The sequence below is a fragment of the Varroa jacobsoni genome, unplaced genomic scaffold (genome assembly GCF_002532875.2).
Source record: "Varroa jacobsoni isolate VJ856 unplaced genomic scaffold, vjacob_1.0 contig00854, whole genome shotgun sequence".
In the NCBI taxonomy this organism is placed as follows: domain Eukaryota; kingdom Metazoa; phylum Arthropoda; class Arachnida; order Mesostigmata; family Varroidae; genus Varroa; species Varroa jacobsoni.
This window is the reverse complement of record NW_019214541.1, coordinates 57,552-75,850: the sequence shown is the minus strand read 5'-3', so window position 1 is coordinate 75,850 and position 18,299 is coordinate 57,552. Positions and strand designations below refer to the sequence as shown.

The window sequence follows — 18,299 nt, the reverse complement described above, 5'->3', positions numbered from 1 at the left end:
TACACGTGCACGTACACGTGCACGTACAGCATCCTCTAAAACAACCAATTGATTATGCGCAGACCCAATTCTATCACAGGTGTATTCTGACCAATTTAACCTGTATGGGGTGATTTAACGTTTCGCTATGCAGTTTATCATTGGGAAAGCCCGTAGGACTTGCCTGTCTAGAAGGCCTTGTTCTACATACGATTGCGTTGCTCCACAGTGGCCCCCTCTATACGTCCCCTTAAACATTCGTTCAACGGCGGAATTTAGGTCGGTTCGTTTATACCGGGAGTTATATAACTGTGTCGCAACAGCATCTCTTGACTTGTGCGCGACGCCTGCTGCGAAACCCAAGGCTACGTTCTTCTGCTGTGCATGATACTTCTTGGTGCCCCTTAGAACCACAACTGACGAGAGGCGCGGTCACCAGTTTGGCTCTACGATAACTCCCTGCCTGGCACTCCAAAGCTGGTATGTGGCCACTGGACACTGAAGCTCAGCCAGCTCAAGGGTTCCAAAGAGTTCCTCAACCCAATTGTATTGTCATCGTTCGTAGTTATTTAGGGCTCGTGTCTCCATCTCTCTATCGTGAGCTCGGTCAGAGCAGACCGACGGCATAAACGCATAGACGAGTGCTCAACATTCAGTTGTCCTGATTCCCACCTGATGACGAAACGGCGGTGCGGTCAGCTTGTGGCAGCGGAGTGAGCGTCAACGCCAAGTGATTCAAGACTAGAAAGGCTCGAAGCTCACTCAGATGAGGCTTTGTGACGTACGACTGTAGGATAAGTTAGTATTGACAAGTTATAATGAATTTGACCTTTGACGGAGTTTCGCGACGTAGCAAAAAAATGTATTGTGTACTAAAAGCGCAACAGGAAAAAGAAATAGTTGGTTGGACCCTGTAACGATGTCTGTTGTGGGTTAATGTCATCAACATGGTCGACGTGCCGCAATATAGGGTAAATAATGTTTGGTGCTATATTTAACTATGGCGGCTCTTTTTATGGCTAATGATGGCGGTACAAAAAGCTCGAGTGTGAGGTTCGATACTATTAGAGTTGTGAGATGAATTTAAAAAATCTACTTATTTAACATTTTCGAATCTTAGTGAGAATCCTATGACTGTGGGTACGGCACTCTATCGATCTCCTTGTCGAAAACACTCTTTACGACTCTTGGTCAATGCTGTTGCGACATGGATAGCTGAGCGATCAGAACTTGCGCCAGTACCAAGCTATGCCTAACACAAGTATCGGGCGTTAAATTCAAAATATTTACTTATGTTGACGCGCGCAAAGGTACCACCCGAGGTAATTTTCAATAAATAACCTGAACCTATTTATCAGTATCCGAAATGAATACCGCAGACGACTGGTATAAAATAAACATTCAATAATATATAAATATTAAATGAAAAATGTACATTTAACATTGCTTGAATTACATAATAGTTCCATATAATGATGGTGATAATAAAAAATTACCAATAACAGTAGTGGAAATTAACAGTAATAGTGATAAGAACAGACTACACCCACAACCCGGTCATAAATGTCGACTTTTATTTCCCCTTTCGTTCTACCTTTAAATGAATTTATTTCGATGTAAACAAGTTAGCTAACTAATAAACAAAATTCTGCTATTTCTTCGACTTCAGCAAACACGACCGATGAACAAAGAAGGGAGGCGTCATCAGAATCAGGCGAGCGGCAGTCTCCAATCAGCGTTCACACACCCATATATACGCACCCAATCTCGAATAGAAGAAAAGGGAAAAACGAGTAAGCGTTCGCGATTTTTCTTTCGCTTCATTTTTTCTTCGGGTGATCTCTACATGCTTTCAAGTTACGTCTGTTGCTCAATGTCTATGAGCGCATTTGCACAATCCAGGGCGTCTGCGGGTGTCCTGTTTCAGGACACGCAGGTACAATACATTGAATGGTGTTGATAAAGGCGATAACGGTGAACACATCGGCCAACAGATCGCGAGTGACTCGACCATTACAAAGCATTGTTGAACCGCACCTTGTACACAAGCACACACAGGCAGACCCAGAGATACAAATGCTGTAACGGTCACTAAACTGATTGCACAGTAAGTACACTCGTTGCAAGAGTAGTACATGCCGATCAACCAGCTACGCTAGCAATAATACGAGATAGTCACTACGCAAGCGATTCTGGTATTATACATAAACACTTGGTGATGAGGCGCTTTCAAACGGTCCTGGTGTACGGTCCTGTTTTCGATAAACAGCCGTCCGCGATTTACACGGACACGCCACATTGTCTAGGTTTCGCGATCCGTCCCTGTGACACGATGTAAGCCGTGAGACTGCAGCAGTAAAGGACGATAGAAGCCGCTTGTTTAGGCCTGGCTACCAGGTTGACGACGATGACTGCGTAGATGATGAAAGCTCGCCCGCGGCCGCGGGCGATCTACGACAACTCGATAACTGAAGTTGATCTGTAGTTGTTAGTATACACAGACATACGACATACGAACTATGCGACTGAAAGAGTCGTCTCCTTAACGCGCCTATGACACCCATCTTGATCACAATAGTGCCAAAATCGTGTGACATTGAAGATTCAATTTGGACAAAAACTAAACAATTGCCGTCGGTGTGCTAGTATATACAAAAAATAAGAGTAGGAATTGTCTGGCAACAACAAAGAAAAAAAACCTCTACGAACTTATAGTTCTGTAATGGCAGATTCGTTGAATAGGTAGCTACGTAACTGCGAAAAAAATAACTTCAGACCAGCAGTATTGAGGATGTTACCTCGCCATTGCAGCTAACAGATTACTGATGAGTAACGGCACTATGATGATAGCTATGAGCATTGTTGTGCACACCTCAACGCACGATAAGTTGCTACTTAATTATCATTATAATAACAATCAGTCCATCTAACGCAGGTCACGCGTCCGTCGGTTTGACCATAGTCATCGAAATTATTTCTGCAGATATAATGCACCATGATGAACGTTATTGACAGGCTCTAAGTAGGAACGGCCAGATAGGCCAATTAGTTTTCTTTAGGCTTCCGTTTAAGCCTACGTAGAGGACACGTCGTTTTTGGCAGCTGTTCAATAACATGATGACGCGGCTAACAACTTTGTTATCGGAACCGTACTGCCATGTTCTAAAAATGCACATAAAGTTTTTTTGTAATGTGCACTGATGTACGGAGCAAACAAAAGGTGTCAAATAGGACGACTGGCCTTTGTGGGCCAGCGAGACCAATCCCACTTGACATTATCAAGCTAATATATTTAAGTATTTGGCCTTAAAGCGCAACCAGGCAATCGTCTTTGTTTAGCGAATTAATTCCATACGAGTTTATTTTACAAAATAAAAGTCATATGTCGAAAACACACACCTTATGCAGATCGTTATAACAATTCTATAAGGGAGCGTTGTTTTACTTATTTGATTACGATTTTTTATTTATTTGGTTGATCTTTTGCTAGTCTTTCGATTTTCTGCACTGAATTTTGTTTGTTTTTAGGCAAAATTTAATTACCAGGACGAAGGCAATATTTTATAGTTAGGACTTAAAGGGCTTACGCTACAGATGCAAGTCGCACGATTTTATGGTGTGAAATAATAATCGAGATATCGCTTTCTCGCCAACGACCCTTCTGGAAACCTTCTTAGAAAACGGATGACTATTCATAAAGCATTTACCGAGCAAACAGAAAATTATAAGGTGTTATGTAATAGGAACTGGGAGAAAGAGTAGCTCTATAATCAATGCCCGTTGACCATTCGGAGCACAGGGAGCAAAGTCAATAAAGCGGTGTGTTAATGCACGATCAGTCGATTGATCCCAGCTTCAACTATACACGTTGGGATTCATTTATATCCATTTGTTTCCTGATACGGCTAGGAGAATCTGCGGTCAAAGTACACGGTACCGCGACATCGTCTCCAAGAGAAATTGTCGAGACCTATCTGAATCGTATTTAATGAATAATAAGTTTTCACCAAGGTTTTGTCGGCTTCTTGCCGTACTTATCACCGATGCGACAAAAGGGCCAGTTCCTTCCGACCGATCCTCTTTGGTTTGTTGTAGCAACTAGAAGATAGCTTTACAGATGAAGCAGTTGAGATATTAGATTATAGAGGGAATTTTCTTTTTTAAGGTTTGGGTGCTGGACGATACAAAAGGCAATGCACGTACACGAAACTCGATCAAATGAAGCCACCGGCACACATAGTAAGAACAGTGGCAAACAAGCCTGTGAAAGAAAAAAAAATAGGACAAACAGTCAATTCATTTAGCAAGAAGGTCTTGATCCCGTGCCTGTTTTTCCCTATTTAGTAACTGCCGCTTTTTCCTCAGCTCTCATGACTTCGATTTGTTTTTCTACTATGCTTTTTTTTCTTTATAATAATCAAGTAGTCTTCTTTATTTGTTCGATATATGCTGTATGTATAGGCTGTTCACAGGCGAAGCTAGTAAAAAATATCTGCTGCCAAGGCTGAGCCGAAAAGCCACATATACCACAAGCTACTAAATTTTTTGACCGACTAAAGCTAGTGTTATCTGAAGCAAATTTCAGCGCTGTGTTTTGTTAGTGCTAAGGACAGATGGAACTACGAAAATTAAGAAGCAACGGTAAGTGGAGGAAGTAAGTTAAGTGTCCGTAACTTCAAAACGGAGGTTATCAGATCAGGGTGTGAGGTATGACTGCAATATATCATACTAACAAGTCAGCGGCGACTGTCCGCAAACTGAATACAAATCAGTTGTGTGATTGTGTGTGAGATCGGCCGATGCATTACTGTTAAGCATACATAGACTCACAAACTCAAGCACATATAACATTGGCCTTGTGGCAGCAGTGGTGATCGTGCGAGACGAGTTATGGAGCCGTTCGGGTGAACTAAGGTCGGTCTTTCTACGGGGGACCCGGGTGGTGTAAGAGCAGTTCCTTCCCAGCGCTTCATTTATCACTTCGAGGAGCAAATGATTAGAGCCTTCTCACCTCAACGCTTAGTCGAGAAATCGGCGTTGCTACTTTTCCTTTTGATTCCCTTTTGCGTATCTGTTTATATCGAATGTAGTAGCCCATAGCTCATAACTCTCTTTGCCCCGTCTTTCAATCAGCTGATTGTCGCCCCAGTGACGATGGCTTTTGCTTCTACTGTGACACAGGCACTTTGCTAGACAAACTAGTGTTCTTTGCATTTAAAAATCTTACCAGGTGCACAGATAGAAGGCGTACGACGGTAATTGAGAGGATGTCGATACAAAAGGTATCGCAAATAATATTCTAGAAGTTTTTAGGAGATCAAAGTAAGCATCAACGGAGAGTTCTTGTATGAACTCGTAAGTGGCAGCAAGTCAATGCTCGCAAGTGGGAAAGTAAAATACATATTTCTTCCTTGCTGGCCCATGTGCTACCTGCTCAAAGGGACACAATAATGCATCGCTGTCGTGTAGAGAATACTGCACACTTCTGTATATATAAAAAAACGTACGTTTTTAAAACACAGGCCTCAAGGAGACCTTAAACAAATCTGTCTCAAACAGCGTTCGTAATTATTCGTAATCTACTATTGACAAAAATCTAGTCACCAGCAGCCCATCGTACCCAGGCTTCCATCGACAATGCCGTACACTTCGCTCCTAAATCTTTTCCTTGTAGAACCCTCTCTTTCTCCTTGCCTGAGTTCGTCTAGCCCATACCGTTGCCCGGATCCGGGCCGATCGTGGTCATCGGCGACTACTACGGAACAGGAAGCCGCGGCTCGTTGACCAGCAACGCCATATCTTTCTTCTCATATAGGGAGCTGTCTGCGTCTCACCGCTACCCTGTTTTCCTACGCCAGCTCTCAATCGCCTCGTAACCCCGCTCGGCGCTGATTCCTCTTCTAGAGTCTCTTCCGTTTCTGGGTCCCTGGGTCTCTACCGCGACCCGGTCCATCCGCCATCATCGAAAGACGTGTCTTGCTTTTCTCGGCTAGGACGAGAATGCTTGCGGCGACGAACGAATCGTGAGCTTCGTTTGAGAGGAGATTCGTCGCTTGGTTCTGAATGGGGAGTGGAACGGCTCAGATGGGCGCTCGAAAGGTCGAGAGAAAAAACGAAAGGGAGAGTGCGCGGGAGATGAAACGCGGACTTTTCGAAAAATTCAAAATCTGGACATTGAAAAATCGGTCCGACCAATGGTGGTACTGCTAAGGGCGCGCCTAGAAAAAGGAACAGGGCATCAGGATAGGGAGTCGCATTGTCACAACTTGTAAGAGCCTGAGCAGCGCGTCAAATTACCCATAGAGAGGAAGGCGATTGTCGTTTGCCTGATACTCATAATATACTGAGAAGAAATCCGTGAAGATCCATTGCCAACCAACCGCCTACGGCCAACTAAACTCAAAGCATTTCGAGTATCAGTGCCAGCGGAGGCAATGGCCACGCTAAGTCGTACCGAAACGAGGGGTGCCTGCGTGCATACACGATGGCTTTAACTAAAGCGACTGCGGCAATAATAACTCATATTTCACTATTGTTATGAAAATTTACAGGAAAATGCCTTCGTGCCAAAGTTTGTATTGACGAATAGATCCATGTATGTGCACGTCCTCTGCACGAAAGCACACTCTAAGCCAACCCCATGAATCTGGCTGACAAAGAGAAAAGCAAGAAACGCACATATTAGTTCAGAAATGTTTTCAAAACTTTTTTCCATAGCTATATTTCATAAGATAAAACGGTAGATTTAGGAGAATAGAACTTTGCAACGGAACTTGCCTTGTAGGTCATAGTTTAGTCATTCCTGGCGCATAAACGGCCTTATCGATAGCTTCTGACGGTATTTGTGTATACGTAGCATAAGTCAAGCCAAAAACATTTCGTACATTTACGGAGCTTATTTTCTAAGGGCACCAGCAGTTGAGTACAGGCACTCTTCCTGCTAAATCAGGCGGTCACTTGAATCCTATTTAAACCCTCATCCGACTTTCCAAATCCTTGTAACAACATGAAACGCTATGCGAGCTCTAGCTCTCACGCTGCATCTACGATGTTTACTATCAAACTTCACAATGGCCTCGTGGTAAATATTTCCATAATATCTAAGTAACACTTGTCGCCGCTTGTCTCGCCTTCGCGAACCATCCTTCACCCGGCAAATGATCGAGAAATGAAAACAGCACTTAATCAAAATGGCAAACTATATTAGCTAGTTTATCGTGACCAAACCTCGAGCGATATGAGTCCAAATGTTGTATGTACGCTCTCGACTCTATGCGGTGGGGACCTAGCTGTCCCGCTGTGCTATAGCATTAACCCTCCTGCCACGAAGGCTGCAATTGCTGTCTTTCCCGCTGTTGCAATAGATTTAGCAAGAATTCCCAGCATAGACGAGGTTGGAAAGTCTGAGCTTCGAAATGAGACGCAGACCAAGGCTATAGCGAAATGGATAGCTAGACGCGGGGTGAGAAGGCAATATAAACTATAATAGGCGCGTACGTATGGAAAAGTAGAAACGAATCTAGAGAACGAAATGTAATCAGTGATGCCACTTCGCCGGCGGACTGCGCAAGGCTACGCGACCATGTTTTTCATGCGCTACTATGTGCCGCGTTACTGCCACTGCAATGGCGTCAATTCGCATTTATGAGAAACATGCATACGCTGCGTATATGCATTGCGCTCGCTATGCGTAAACCCGAAGACGCCCACGCGCTTATAGGCCCTACTAAATCCCGCTGCCGATGCCTCAATAGAGCAGCCATAGGCAGCAATGACGACGATGAAGAGTTTTGCAACGATGATGATAATAATGGTATTCCTCCTCGTCGAATTTAGGCAAAACGAGCAAATTTAAAGGCAAATATATGTAAGTCACCGTTGGCATTCCTAGCAGGCCGCAGGAAGACTGATCGTGAATGACTCTCGATTCTGCTGCTTTTATACTCGAACGCGATGAGCGAGAGCAAACGACGAAGGTGTAGCCATATGCCAGGCGAGTATGCAGACCTATCATAGGGTTTACGGAATGAGAGCAGAGTCGGGGAAGTAGATAGCAGCTGCCAATCCGTTTGGTGGGTCGGCGTATGGTATACATACGAATATGCGCAGAGTGGCAAAACTAGCGCAGTGGGGGCTAAACGGAGCGGGAAAGGTAACCCTTGCAAAGACCTTGCTGCCGGGCCCACATCGGTGCTTACAACGGTGGGCAAATACGTCGTTTTTCGAACGGATGTAGGCAATGTTCTCCCAGCAGACAGAAGCTAGGGCCGGGAAGGCATGGCCCGTCATACTCACCCGTACTCATGGCCATTCATGGCTACGACAGCTCCTCAATAGCGCCAGGATGAGTAGAGTTTGGTCTACTACCTCATACTTGGTCTTCTCTACATTGCTCCCTCTGTTTGACCATCCTACATATGTACGTTTGTGGACAGGGCAACCCCTTTGCGTACGGAGCGCAAAAGTGCTTGCTGGCTGCAAGCCGGAAGAGCCGATATAATATATATGCAGCCCCATATATGCTTATATCGGAACTTCTCGACCGGATCCAACCAGACGAAATGCGGGCCGCCCTTCCTTAGCCCTAGGCAGCGCTGGCAGGCCTTGCCTTCGCTGCTGCCGCGGCTGCGCAACCGCCTCGAGTGAACAGACCATTGCCGTCACGCTAAGCTTTTGGCCAGCGTGTCTGCCATTCGCGGCGACGACAGCGACTCCAATGCGAAAGCTTCCCCACGCGCCCGTTTCCACTTCTGAAAGAGTTAAAGCAGATAACCTCTCGAATCAATGCTGTCTACTCTCAGGGCTTATTTTATGGCCAAATCGGTTGATATATGGCGAGACGAGCAAGACATTTTTATTGAGATACTTTCCCAGTGACTCTTTCCCTCTACGCTGACGCTCAGTCGCAGTCTATAATAGCTGAGACCTTTTTCACTCGCGGGCACCGATATACAAGCGTCAAGTATTCGCCAGAGCACACATTGGGGCATAGGAATGACCCACGGTCAATGATTTCGAGGCAAGTGGTCTTTTTCGGGATAATATAAAAGCTTTTGAAGCATGACCAAACGTTATTCCAGATCAGAGAAGTTTAGGAGCTGATAATTTCACATTCTTAGGGGCGGTTACGGTTAGGCTAACACAAACGACTTTCGGGCAAAACAATCAACTAAATGAGATATCGGCATATTTTAGAATTGGCTTTTGTCTTACAGATCCCAGAAAAATGTATGTAAGTACACAGCGTAAAGATAAACAGGTCATTTATTATATTACCTCACCTAAATTTAGACATCTTGTGTCTCTTATAGTTTGAGTGATATCAATGACCACCACTACACAAAAGGAGCTTCTTACAGAGTTGGGCCTATGCTTCTACGGACATTCGATTGCGAAGGACCCCGAAAAACGCGCGCTTGTTTCATATTAGAAAACAACTAAATTGCGTATTGAATACGAGGCAAAGCAGCTTGTGACTGCTGTTAGACGTGAGGGCATAGCCGAAATATCGATTCCGGAAAAGGCGACGCGTACGCGTTTCTACTGTGCAATTGTATGTGGATTGTAAATACGGATGGCTGAATTTTTTTTTCCTGATCGTATGAAAAATAGGGCAAGCCGACATCCGCAAATGTCGTGTGTCAAAGCGTCGTTTTCAAAGTATATAAGGAGCCCGTTTGCAATGGAAGTCGAGTACGAACGATTCGCAATATCAGTATCGGATACAGATACGAGTTCTATAATCCAAGATGTTGCTCGATATATACCCGTTTTGGATTGTTAATATTAAATCGGTAAAGGAGTAAAAAAAAATTCTACAATGACTCTTCGGTAGACCTTAACAGAAGGTTATTTGAGACCCAAAATTTCTACCCTTAAAATGAAACAAAGACGACATAACTCAGATTATTATGACGAAACTGTTGTGCTCGAGATCCTAGAGTTGGCTGGTACAACAACTGCACGACACTCTATCGTAGCTTGACGTTGTACAACTCCCGACGTTTTCAATCTTCGTTCACGTGAGCACTGCCCTATTTGTTCACTCCTGTTAGCCGTCGACATACCGAGAATCGTAGTCTTCGCGAAAGCACAAAAAATGTTTGAGTGGTATTTAATTGTTGCGTTGTGTTTATTCGTTTGTTATCGCATAATGTTCACTGTGAGTTTCTTTCACACTTACCACACATAGATACTTGGCCTTCGGTATGCTTGAAGTTACGCCTGCTAAGTAACTTGCCGCAAAGCCGACAGCAGCAGCACGAGCCTTAAGGCTATAGACGTAAAGGCACACACGCCTGGGGCCCACACACTCGAAGGTGCCGCGGGGATAAACTGCAACATCTGTATCTACATTCTTACCGCTATGAAGGCGGCTCCTTCTGATGGCCTGGCAGCACCTTGTGGCTCGGTTTTTCGCACTAGATCTGTACCCGAGAAAGCAACTGGATCATGGCATAGGTGACTGCTCCAGCGACCGCGGCCCATATGTGGCTGGTTAGGGTAGCTAACACCCCTATACAAAAAGTACTTATCTGCCACTCTATGATCGTATGGATGGTTGGCCAGCCGGCGAAGCAGCAAACCGGTAGTAGCTTGCGCAATGGCCTTCCTGCGCTTGTCTCAACGTCTATCTACTACTTGTGTTGTGGACGTCGTTGCGCCTGGACGGGAAGGCAGTTGCTGGCGGAAAGAAAGGTGAAGGGAACAGGGCCAATGTGCCGATGGAATTGCTTTATGATCTTAGCACGAGCCATCCATGGTAACAGCATTGGTCTCTACTACTCTCTGATTGCGGTGAACAGGGCTAGCAGCTCCCTTAGTCCAACTTTACATTGGTTGACTGCAATGAGGCATTGTGATGCCAACCGATGAAGCTAAGTTTGGCTCGGATAAAGGTAGATGATCCCCTACCCGCTGGCCCCTCGAAACCCCAGGTTTTGCTGCTGCCATAGCTAGCTCTTTGCGCGAGCAGAAACCGCTGCAGTGAGGAGTCATGCGTTCAAAGGCGCATAGCGAGGGGTACAGAGGGGTTGGAAGAAAGCTCATCCATGACCAGGCCGTCCGCCATCATCTATCCACCGGCATCCGCCGCCGCCGCTACCGCCTCCCGAACGGGACCCCCCCACTAGTACCCGTGCCATCACCATCACCGCCTGCTTGTGGTCGTAAACATCGCCCTCACGCCTACTGAACACGTCATATAATCGCCTAATGCTTCGCAACTGGGTCGGCTTATTGGAGACCGGGGGCTTCGACCGCAGCCGCTTGACGATACTACAGAAATAATAGATATACTTACAGTATACACAGACATCCACTGGTTCTCCCTACTGCTAGCAGAACGATAGCTGGTATAGCTCTTATTTCAATTTTCTATCTATTTAAAGCGCTTTTTCTCAATCTCACGTACGGTTTGTTTTTGCTTGTTGGATGCTCTAGCATTCGCACATAAGGATCATATGGGAGTCAGTCCAGAGAAACGAGACCAATTCCTTTTTAGTTGCTGAGACTGTTGTTGCTAGTAAACCCTGCCTGTTCGTACTAAATCTGCTACCTCGCTTCTTTTTGCTGGTGGCGTCTATATTTCTATATATATTATATATCTGTCTGAGAAATAGGGTCCGTTTGTTGACCCACGGGCATCGACTTAATGTGACGCTAGCCCACTAAGCTTCTAAAATAACTGAGAGGTCAATTGAAGGCCAACACAATTTGTGCATGGCTTGACCGCTGAGTCGAAACGTCACTTTATGATTACTCAATCCGCCCGCATCTATCGGATGTCAGCCGACGGACAAATCACGTGGAGCAGGGTCGTCACGTCGACCGTGGCCTTCAACCTTAGACTAAGGCCGTCATTGAGTCCATAGCCTAAGACCAACTCAAACTCGGTGAATGAGGCGAACTCTAGTATTATAGATAAATTTGCTGGAAAGAATAAACATTTGTCACTAAGCTGAAAACTGGGTGGCGCGTATCTGCCTATTCGATTAATAACTTCCATTAAAATTCCACATTTCAGTAGGTCTCTGGACCTTCTTAAATAAACTTGAACAGGAATAGCTAGAGGATTAGAACAGAAACTAACCATAGTAATAATACCGCACATTTTCGCTTTAAGACTAGACTATAGAGAATAATAACCCTCACAAGTACCTGTTACTCATACAAACCTTTGCAACTTCACGATCAGAAGTGCAACGACCAATATGTAAATGTATTCAAATGTGAAAAGTCGAAAAGACGTACATATATTTGCTGGGTCCCATGTCATGCCACATTGTTCCATTTCCTATGAACGTTTTCCTGAACGCAGAGTTATCCGAGAGAGATTTCTAGTGAAGGAAGGGGCACAATTCGTGCGCTTTTACCGGTATGGCCTCCTGCACTTCGAGTTTAGTGCAAACGCGATCGAAGACCGTTTCCCACTTTTGACCGACACCGGATCGACCGACTGGCAAGTACATTCGTTGCTGGCACCCTAGCCTCCGCTTGGACGAGCCAATATATGATGAGTAAAAACGACCAATAAATGTCCATTAGCAGAGCTGGCTATGTGAACCGGAATGTCAAGGGTGTGCCCTTCAGCCCGTTGGGTAACCAGATCGGGCCGGACCAGACAACCGGGCCAAAAAAGAGCGAAACCTTAGCTTCTTGCAGCGTGCACTTAGCTGCAGGGTTTCGTCTCGCACACAGCCTTCCGCCACTGACTGCTACTACAAGGGTTACTACTGCCGCCGCTTGTCTACGGACCATTAGCTTTTCAATCGGATATGCTGTCATTAATCCTTTTCGCGCTGGGCAAGTACGGTTTTTGTATAGCGCCAATGTATGACCCATTAAATCGTAGCGCACAATGGACGCACCGCGGCGTTTTTTTACGGCCAATGGCTAGCGACGTCGGATGAACATATTTTCATTGTCGTTGTCGTCGTCACCATCGTCTTATTCTAAGTGGAACTAGAGACCTAGATCAAGCCAAACGATAAGAGCGGTTGTACTAGGCATTTTTGTTGTACTGAATAGTTCTATTGCGAAATCGCCAGTTGTCCGGTAACAAAAAAAGCACAAAATAGTTCTCGTAAAGCCTGACCATAGTCTTCGGCTAGTGAAAGTGGGGTTTGAATATCGATAGGATGAAATGCATATTGCTATAGGATTCCTGCGAAGAAAGTAGGATCATTTAAAATCGCATTCTGCCAATGATTAGAATCTGTAGCAGAACTATCCTAACGCGGAAAAAACAAAGAATAATCGCGTGAATCGATTTATATACTGGGTTATTTCAGATTATCATTATGCTGACAAGTGTATTGTAGACCCGATTAACCTTAACACCTCGGTATCCCTTCTGCTAAATGATCAGAAGTAAAAATCTGCGTTTTTTTCAAGATACATGCCCCATTTTTCCAACGCATCCAATACCGCCTTCACTCTGTTCTGACCGCTAATCTAACGAATGAATCGCTTTTGGCTGTCTGGGTGAAAGGGAATGTTGAATCAAAAAGCAAGCCCTCACTTTTATGTGGTGTCAGCCGCATTTCATTAAGGGAAACGAATTCATTGTTACAAAACCACTACAGACCTGCTCCATTGAAAAGGATACGTGGATTATCTCCTGTTCTTTTTGGACGATTTTTCTGAGAGCAGCCTTTTTCTCCTACGAGCGATTCGTATAACAGCCAATACCTACAGATGAAACACAGCATAATTAGGCTTGATCGTTTATATCATAAACTACTCGACTTGGATTTCTCCTTAGCCGCAGTACCCACATATGGACTACTACTACTACGGTACACCAGTTCTCGAGGGGGGCATACTTGCTCCTATGGTCTGCATGGGCTTCTTATCATGAAACGAAACGAGATCCGACCCAACACAGCTAAAAGTAGATCCGAGCCCAAAGAACCGGTGAAAGGAAAAGTATTTTCTTCTTTAACGGTTGGTACGCGTTCAGCATCTCCAGCTTTCTTTCTGCTTACCCTGAATTTGCATATATCTCCCGTTTAATCTCGGTAATTATCTCTCTGTGACTCAGTTCATTCGGAGAAGCTCTCCAGTGCTTATTTACTGTTTTTGTCCATCACCCTCGTCACCGAAGCTTTAGGGGAACACGCGGGGCTACTATGGTCCTGTACTATGCAACTACGGCGCTATGGTGCCACTACCAATACACGCCGTCGTCCCTTTAGAGGTTGCCCCACCCATACACTAGCATCACACTTCTTCCTTTTTCACAGTTCGAGGTGGAAAAGAATTTGAATTTATGCCCGCCAAATGGCATCTGCGTACCCACCTCCGCATGTAATCTCGCTTCAAGCCATTTGCAGCGCAACGTGCGCGGAAGGGACGACGGCCCCGTTAGAGCACGATGGGAATTCAAGGAAGATGATGAGCATTACGAACACCCGTATACATATATATATATATATATTGCACTGCAGCGTTACTTTGGACATGATAGTATATCATTATTGTATCTAAGGAATATCAACAAAAAGCATGCAGATGGCATTGGTACCTGCCAGAAATAATATGCAATATCGAGTATAGTTTAATATATATATACGCCTCAGTAGAATCCTACACTACATTTACAGCGCCGGAATCTACTTGGTTGATCTGGTGCGCTAGTAGAATCAGTCTTCTTGTTCTTCAGAAATCTTGTTCAAACATAATAAAATATAAATGCCAAATCGTATAATTGCCAAATGGCAAATGAATATTACTTCGATATTATTTAAACTATAAGTACCCTTTAGTCTCTCAGCTTGAAGTTACGTGCTTTTACTAACTACTTATTGTGCTTGTTTCTTTGGCCATCCGTAACCTGTCCAATATATGATTATCTAATGTGAACGTTGTTACAGCTTTACGTTTGAGCTCCGGAGCGACTAGTTCTACCCGGTACGTTGATGTGATACACGTTCGTCCTGGACCGCGCGTCAATTTTGTGCGTACGCTGAAAACTCGTAAGATATACGACGCGATCCCATCCTTTTTCGTATAGTTTCGAAGTAGTGTATATAGTGTTGATCTGTGCATGGCCGATCGTGTCAGACGCACCCGGCCAGCCAGCCAGCATCGACGTGATTGGCGCTCACAGTGATGATAGCAGCATCGAGCGGCCATCATCAATCGGTTTACCTGGGCTCGCAGAAGGCCGTCCAGCCGCCGGTAGCAACGTAGAAGTTGTTGCTAGGCCAACTCGAGTACAAAATGATATTGAACAGAGTCGCTGTTCTTGTGCACCGCAGAGTGTTGTCTTCCAGACAGGGTGTTGATTGTGGGGTAGGACCAACAACCGAGGAAGTGGCAAATGCTGGGCTGGCTAGTTCAGATAAAACTAGTCCTGTCATAAGCGAACAACTGATCGAAACTGCGGTCCCTATGAGTCGAGACACGGTGCGGTGGCTGAGTTACCTGGCGGGTGCCGGCTGACAGATTCATCGAGCTCTGGAGATTGACTAATAAAGTTAGCAAACGTGACATGGAACGATAGGTAAAAACTGATTCTAGACGAGTAGTCTAACCAATATCACCCACCAGTTCACAATACAAAATTTGCTTCGCCTCAGTCTATCTGCGATTTTTAGGTTTAATCCTCGTTCTGATCACTGTAATCACAGTCCCGATGCCAGAAGTCCCAGTGTTTGGATCGTCGAGAACTTCGTTTGTAACAGTCTTAACGCGTTTGCCTTCCTGTCCGAGTCGGAAATTGACTGTTAACCTATGTCTGAGTGAGTCTGATGTCACACGTATCCGCTACAATAACATACTTATACATGCAGAATAAAGAAGGAGATCTATCTCCGAGATGGACATTGTAAATGGAAGGCTTGGTAGCATTAGAACATTGAAGTCATTAGAAACGATCCTGATAATTGCTGATTGAATAAAAGCATAGATCGAAACGGAGGAGAACCTTAAATTATACTTCATAACGAACGCAAGAAGTTCCTTGCTTACGTTTTCTAGTCTCTTAATAGCTACGGAACAAGGATGCGGAATAAATAATTCCTAGTTGTCTGTGCTCTTCAGATCTTACAACGAAGTCCCTACAGATGTTTTATTTTTTAAAAAATTCAATAATTAAAGAAGAACTGAATACTAATCAAGCCGAAGATTGTCCTCTAGGGGCTTTACGCAGAGCGATGTACCATAACCTGTGTAATAACGTCATCCGGATACTTACAAATCGAAGAGCGCCGTAGTCCTGTCAACGACAACATATACATAGTACAAATGATTCTGCAGCAGCGCTGTCAAGAGATTTTTAGACAGCCTTCGATTTTTCAGCATACGTGCTAGTTGTATCAGGTTCAATCGATGCTTCTTTTGCCTCCACATATTGTATTCCTAATACTCTTAGGCAATCTGCCTAACGCTCGCAAGCGTACAATTTATTGACCCTTCGTAACAGTGGTGTAAATAAAAAGAAGATATTTCCATGTAAAATTTTACACAGAAGCTGGCCTATCCGGTGTCCTGCGAGACTGTACCATTGTGCGCCTTCATCCAATATTATTGGGCGTTTTTATCTATAATATGAAGGGCCTAATTGTTTTATTTAAATTATATGATGACGATCTGAAATTATATGGACCCCTAGTATTCCGCACATACTCACAAGTGGCCTTTTTCAATGTGTTTCGAAAATTTCATTTCTGAGCACACTATTTCATATTGTACAGTTAATAAAGGAGTCAAAAGCTGGTATGGTAAGAGCCACTTTGAATTCAAACGTGACTACTAAAAAAAGCGACTGAAGGAAAATTTTCGGCTTCCGCGCAGAAATTTATAGGTCTCACGCGCGAGGCTTCTGTCAGTCTTTCATGATCACAGCACCTTTTGAGAGGACAATTTCCGTTGTCTATAGTCCTGGACGGGAACACGTTATAGCGTAATACCGACTCGTTTGTATATTACTTATTAATGCCTTACGTGATACCGCCTAACATACCGCGTTTATACGTGCATATTCCAATGCACATTTAAAAAAATCATATTTTTTATAAGTACTAGTAATATGCTTGCACGAAGTACGTGCAGGGAACCAAAACGTCAACTTCACCATATTGACTATAATATATATCAATCATGTTTGATCTGAAGTCGTGCATAATTACTATATCGTATTTTCGATAGAACATACATGTGACTATACTTTCTGACAGATTTTTCCTGAAAAACAATAGATCCTGCTTGTATGAGGTTCAATCGCTTTTACGTTCATTGCATACTTCATGCGTTTCTGTGCACGCGGTAATTCACCGCTTGCCTCTCAAATTGAACAGAGTGAACGCTGATTAGCAAACGAAGAAATTAGCTCGCTTGCACAAAGGCGAAGCCTTGTTTTAAACAAAACATAACAGTGCACAGCACTCGCGCATTGCACATACATAGAAGACGCGACATTGACACCGGAAAAACCCTAGCAAATATATCACATCCATAAGTACATCCGTGCTTATCATGCTACTGTGATGTTCATAGATTCGACTAAATGCCCACAGGCCCATACGAGCCTAAAGTCGTTGTAGTCACCCAGAGAGCAACGAGTGTGCGGTGATACGGGAGGGAATGAAAGCCAAAGGGAAAATGGAAGAGGCTGTGTGCAAGGCCTAACTGGAAGAAGGGGCACCGCGAGTGCAGGAGAGGTATTCTCAAGCACAAAGCATTTGGCTGCAACGGGCTAGCTCCGGTCAGGTTGGATTGGACACCAAAAAAGATATTTTTTATTCGGGCAACAAGCGCGAATTAAGTTAATTAGAAGCATGGGTCTCTAGTGAGCTAGCTACAATGCAATGACTAAATCCATGGCAATGGATGCCACCAGCGCTGCTGTCGCTAGCTCCCTTGTGCCCTAGCGGCAATGATGATTATAAGTGCGCGTTACCAGACCGAGGGGCAAGCTTGCCGCCACCGGTTAGCATTCACTGGAGCACCTCAACGATGACCACTTTGTATTTAGGTTCGCTGCGTAGGTAAGCCAGAGCAGACTAGCTTGTTCTGAGACTGTGTGATCCTGGGCCGACCGGCTTGCATATCTATATATGTGTGTGTGCAAAAGTGACCGACTCTGTCCGATCTCTGCTTATCATCTGCTGCGCGTGAGCTGTACGCTAACGCGTCTGTGACGGCTCGTGCTACTGCTGGATTGTTGGCGCCGCCGCTGCTGTTGCCCGGCTAAGAGCCTAAACCCGAAATGAAGATGCAAATGCTATTAGGAACTACTCAGGCGAGCGATTCGTCGGCTGACTCGAAAACGACGAGCTGGTCACTGGTCACTGGCCAGCTGCGTGGATGCGTAT

At 44.6% G+C, this 18,299-nt stretch overlaps 2 long non-coding RNA genes across 2 annotated transcripts in view; one reads left to right on the top strand and one right to left on the bottom strand.

Moving 5' to 3' along the window:
• Positions 1-1,531: 1,531 nt before the first annotated feature.
• The window catches only part of LOC147751964 (uncharacterized), a 71,452-nt gene continuing 54,684 nt past the window's right edge, over positions 1,532-18,299 (bottom strand). The window contains exon 2 of the long non-coding RNA XR_015315422.1: positions 1,532-4,240. This is a non-coding gene — a long non-coding RNA (uncharacterized LOC147751964). The remainder of the gene's footprint in view (positions 4,241-18,299) is intronic.
• The window catches only part of LOC111271677 (uncharacterized), a 51,827-nt gene continuing 35,222 nt past the window's right edge, over positions 1,695-18,299 (top strand). Inside the window, exon 1 of the long non-coding RNA XR_015315421.1 lies at positions 1,695-1,772. This is a non-coding gene — a long non-coding RNA (uncharacterized LOC111271677). The remainder of the gene's footprint in view (positions 1,773-18,299) is intronic.